This window comes from Achroia grisella, unplaced genomic scaffold, assembly GCF_030625045.1.
Source record: "Achroia grisella isolate CSIRO2021 unplaced genomic scaffold, CSIRO_AGI_Agris_v1 utg1174, whole genome shotgun sequence".
Taxonomy (NCBI): domain Eukaryota; kingdom Metazoa; phylum Arthropoda; class Insecta; order Lepidoptera; family Pyralidae; genus Achroia; species Achroia grisella.
In genome coordinates, this window is record NW_026712590.1 from 741381 (window position 1) to 747380 (window position 6000).

The 6000-nt window shown below is 29.3% G+C and overlaps 1 protein-coding gene across 1 annotated transcript in view; it reads right to left on the reverse strand.

Moving 5' to 3' along the window:
- Positions 1–5445, reverse strand: part of LOC131851710 (zinc finger protein GLI4) — a 118354-nt gene extending 112909 nt beyond the window's left edge. Inside the window, exon 1 of the mRNA XM_059202242.1 lies at positions 5168–5445. The gene's annotated coding sequence lies outside the window, so the exon portion shown is untranslated. The remainder of the gene's footprint in view (positions 1–5167) is intronic.
- Between the last annotated feature and the right edge of the window lie 555 nt (positions 5446–6000).

The window sequence follows — 6000 nt, forward strand, 5'->3', positions numbered from 1 at the left end:
GAAGAAGTTTGGTGGAATAATTATATGGTAATCTACGAAGCGTAAGGTAAAGGAGTTTATTTGCGAAAATATTAATTAATACTATAAATTTTAGTAATATTATAAATTTGGAAGTATGTGAGTATGCATCGATGTATGGATAGATGTTTGTTACTCTTTCACGTAAAAACTGAATGGATTTTAATGAAACTTTCCAATAATTATCTGATAGCTAAGTATATAGCTTAACACATAAACTATAAATTTTACGCGAGCGAAACCGCAGGCACAGGTAATATGAGTATATTTGTTACTTTATTTATTACTAGTTACTCGCCTCGGCTTCGCCTGGGTGTTCATGTATTATATACATAAACCTTCCTCTAGAATCACTCAATCCATTAAATAAACCGCTTTAAAATCCGTTGCGTAGTTTTAAATATTTAAGCATACATATGGACGGACAGACAGCGACAGTGACTTTGTTTTATACTATGTAATGAAGATTTTATACATAATTATGCCTAGGATACAGAGGAAGATAAACAACAAACTCGTGGTCAGGAATACAAATTTTGTGTTGTACAGCAATCTAACCCGGAATCTATGCAATAATAACTTTTTATATTCCGTTTATTGCACTTGTAACTTAAAATAGTACATGAATATTAAAAATAATATGGGCAAGGGTGGGCTCTTTCAGAGGAAAGAGATCTTTTCCAACTTAACTTAACCTAACATTGTAACTTAGTTGGTAATGAGCGGGATTTTTAATCGATTTCAGATGTAAAAAATTGTATGTAATTAGAACAGTATTAAAAAGTTTATGAAAATGAATGTATTTTGTGCGTGTATGTGGCATAGTTTTTTATGGTTCTTGTTGTTAGAAAGTTTTTACGTACGTCTGTTAGTTATTTAATGCTATATAAGTAACTCTACTTAGCTCTGGACTGGCTGATGATATGCATATAAATATGCAATTAATTATTATTTGTTCTCAATATTAATCCAAGCAAAAAATTTTTTTTTTCAGTCATATATCTATATCCTTTCGGTTTCTGTCTCTATTTTTTACTTACTAACCCCGCCGATTGCGACTACAAATTGATAATATTTATTGTAATAAACTTAATATAAGCACTTTTGAATAGTTTTTTTTTTTATTCTAACATCACGTACTACTACTACTTTGATTGAGAAGAATTGGTAAGCTGACTGGTGTATTAGCCTAAACTTAATAAAGTAAGTTTTTTTTATTGTCAGTAGTATTCGAACACATGACCATTGAAGAATGTATCAGTGTAGTCAAAAACAAACTTCTGACTATAAGTTAATGTATTGTTATTTGGTAGTGTGTATTCATACATTTAAATTGAAAAATGTAAAATTAGAATATTTCTTAAAAGTGCAACACACAAGTTCCTTGCTCGTTCGTCTTGTCATAAGACAGCATTCCGAATGAACTATATAGGTAGATTATTTTTTTTAATCTACCTAGTTCAGGTATAAATAATTTAAATTTATTTGAATAACTAACTTTACTATTTCTATTGTTTTATTGTACAGATAGTGGTGACAAGTTTTATCCTCTCTCAATTTAGATTCGTAATATATATAGTATTGTTATAACAGTCGATTATAAATTATAATTTAATATAGGGTTTATTATTTATTAAGGAAAATAAATTATAATATTATAAGTAATATATTATAAATATATTTTTAATCGACATTTTGCTTGAGCCCAATATTGTTATTTCATTTTTTAATAGTTTATTAGACATATTTTTAATTCGACTCTTCCTTTTAACTGTAACTTTGTTACGACAAGTTATTTATAAGAAGTTAATTATATTCTTTGATTACAAACGAACTTTTTTTAATGGAAAGTACCTATTAGAGTTCAATAGTATTTAAGCATGGAAAATTGTAATGAAATATATGAATTTTCAAACATGGGAAGTTCGAGACCACGCGGAAGAGTTGTCAACGAGATGGTACTGGTTAATAAATATATTTAACATGAAATGGTAACTGTAAAAAAGTACACTTTTTTGTTACGATATTAGCAAATTGCTATTATAAGTACTTTAAGCATTTTACATAGTAATTCTCTTCTATTAATTCCTGTGCTCCTAAATAGTCTAAAAATTTATAAAATATGCAGTAATATTTCTTTTTTTACAGTAAAAAATTTAACATGTATATATTTTGATCTAAGTACTTATTCATAATATATTTATGTTTATCTATTTTAAGTAAATTGCAACATAGATTTAAATCAATAAATGAAGTTATGATCGCCGTAATTAAAAAAGTTAAATTAAAAATTATTTGTTATTAAAAAATATTCCATTTGTAAAATTAGTGCATTCAACAATATGGCCGCCTTGTTGTTATAATTCGTGTACTTTTATATCTTTTTAAAAATTTTCTTTTCTTCACTGCACGTTACAAATACTGTATATTATACCCAAAACGAATATATGTTAAAAATTTTATTTGTACGTTCGTGCACTCTAATCTCAGAAACGGCTTAACCTATTTGGGTGGCGTTTTCAATGTACTATGGTAAGTTTTATTTAATATTATGTATTTGTTTAATCAAATAAGTACCCAAAAATATCAATTCCAAAAGGAATATTAATAAAATTAATCTATTCATAATTCCATACAGATGACTCTATAGCTACATATTAATTTAAATATGTATGTTTTATGTATTTAACATCACGGATTAATCCTATTGATTTATGTCATATTTATAACCGCTTTATATGACCATTCAGAAATTCCTTACAGATTAGTGTTAAATGTAAATACAACATAATATGCTATTAGGTTATAAATTCTTTTAATTTATATTAAGTTTATTTGTATAAAGATTATTTGTATTTCTAAGAAATTGAAAATAAACTAAAACTTGTATTAATATTACACATACCTATTCACTTGTAGCTTTATTGGTATCTATTCATTGGTTATTAGTATTAAATGTTGATTTATTTTCATAGCAGAAGTGGCAAAATAAATATAATTGGGCTTCACAGTATTATCAAGTCCATGGTGTTACGTCTTTATTTAATGATTACCATTTCCTGGTATATATATAACATCAAAATAAAATTATATAGATATAGTTGGGGTAATTCAATTGCTAAATTGGACTTTCAAAATTAAAAATATCTTTATTCATGTAGGTCTATTACATACTCTTATGATATGTCAAATCTACCGTCAGTTCGGAATGATATCGAGATGAGAAGAACTGACAAGAAACTCAGCTTGTATTCTTTTCAAATAAATGTTATCCATATTTAAAATAATACAGATTCATTTAATAGAGTGACCACTAGCTTACGCTATTACTTACACTCAATTCCATTTTATATGACTTTATTATTAGTATTTATGAGTTAAGTATTAATTAATATTAATATGAATACTGCTTGCTAACAATAAGTTTGCACATAATAATATTGTAACTAACCATCGCGATGACTGCGAAAAGGGATGAATGGAAGCGAAAAACATAATACGCCGACCCCAAATAAATGGGATAAGGAAGAAGCAGATGATGAATATTCTAACTAGCCGATGTCATGACAATTTTTATGAGAGGAACAGAAGCCAAACAAGGGTTTCTTTGAATTTTAACCCGTCTGTCCGTCTGGAATATCAGATAGTTTCCTACGGTAAAACTTTAACAGTCCTCAACAACAGATCCCAGTTTTAGCGTAGGAAACTATCTGATATTCCTACGGTAAAAAAGAATTCATCAGAGACAAAGGTGGTTCGGTTATTTGGAAAAAAAAAACAATTCCGACTGATTTAAATTTCTAGTCCAAAACTACTGCATTTTCGACAGAAGCCTAGATTGGCCACTTTATAATTCTTAAGTTTTTTCTCAAAAATATAAGAATTTTGTAAGAAGTGAGAAGTGTGAGACGTTTTAATTGTCACAGTAATTATATCACAGAATATATTCGTTTGTTATATAATAATAATCTAATTGTTCTTATTATCTTTTGAAGTAAGGGTTACAATTTTACCATAAGGCTAATTAAGGTTAATTAAGTGGGTAGATAGCTATTATATGTGCCGGGAAATGTCTACCTACCAGTAAGAACACTTTTGTGTAGGTATGTTTTACATTTATGCGTTTTTCATATTGAGTTCATTCGGATGTATGAACTCGACTACCATATTTTCTATAATATTAATCCTTAATGACGTGCATTAAGGAATTGAAAATAAATAAAAAGTAGTTCAAAAGTGTACTCAGTTTAATTTTGAGATATTTGTTATTGCTAATTCACTATTACTATAATATATGTATAGGCATAGGTAGTTAAGTATATAAATTAACTATTATGTACTCAATTTTATACATATTCTATATGCAGATTAATTAAGCATATAAATGCATGGTTAAATAAAAACTATTACATTACCATGTCATGATGTTTACATTAAATATTATAATATTTAACATCATTCCGTCCATTGTCGGTATAGGACACTGTTTTTTGTCAAAATATAATTTTCAAACAATAATTTATCTATTTACTTATGATTTAACTATTTTACAGCTTATAATTATTTATTAGGTACGTAATAGATACATTATAGCAATATGTTTATAAAAGTTAAGACTTCCGTTACACCTACAAAAGCTTTAAACCTAAATGTTCACCTACCCACTCTGAATACAAATTTTGTCGGCGCAATAAAAACGCAACGGACATTCATGTATGGAACATAAATTCTGGTAATTCCCGGGAAAGACTTAAAACGTGCTTGTACTGCAACACGGCTTCGAAGGGCTCCCGTCGTCGAAGGGATTTCTTTGTTTTTAAACATACAAAAAGTCAGCCCCATCTCATTCTAAACGAAGCAGGTACAAAGTATGCACGATGGACCACATGTTGAATGCTTTTGCTAAAAGGAAAACTTGTCACTTCGCCCGAAAAGAGATTCACAAAAATCTGACGGAATGTGGATGGATTTTTATACCAAAATTGTTACAGGTCATACCGGACTATAGGCTATTTTGAAAATGTCTAAACTCTAATTCTAAGCATAGTATTTGTTATTTGCACTTTAACTATTTATAAATATGTTTGTTAATTATATAATCTTAACCTACATATATTGCTAGTATTTTTTTATATATTTAAAAACTTACTTGTAATCTATCTTGACTTCTCAGGTCATCTTGTGTCATACTATATCGGAGCGGTAGCAATCCATTCGCATAATAATAAATACAGCACAGAACACATGCTCACTTGTCAATTTTACTTAAAAAAAAACTTTTATGCACACGAAAAAATCTTAATCGAATATCCAGTCACCACACTTGCACTTAAAACGTCAACAGTCACAGCTTTCATTAAAAAAATATATGCGATTGTTTATTAAAAATAACAAATGTAAGCGAATCGAGACGACGTGCACCGCCAACGCGGTACCAACGGATATAGCAAGCAATAGCGGGTGGACTCGATCCCAACGCGCCGTTGGCGATTTCATCTCAATCTCGCCCGTCAGAACGGGACAGTAACATGACAATAAACGACTGTAAAATGTCAGGAGCGAAAGAGACGGCAGTTTTCTCATTATGCGCGCGTAGAACCTGACATTTCAATTGCGGCGTCCTGCTCGCACAGAAAGTTATTTCCTTACAAATATGCGGGCGTATTTGTTCTCTGTCTCGCTCTGGCGTGGATAGTGCTAACCAGATAATGTCTTAATCGCATTTTCTTAGCGCTATACTGACTGATGCACTAACATAAACAATGATAATTCATGGATTTGCATGAACGCTAAATGGTTTTTTATGGATTCGACTATGACAGAATGAATCAGGAATTTGTGGGGGGTCTGAAGTTATTTAAATGAGAGTAATAGCGACTCATTAAATGGAAGATAAAGTGAACTGTTGAGCTAAAAATATTTGCATCTTTATGTTGCGAAGAAAAATCAAATTAGCAAAGTATGTATATGCTAATTTGAATA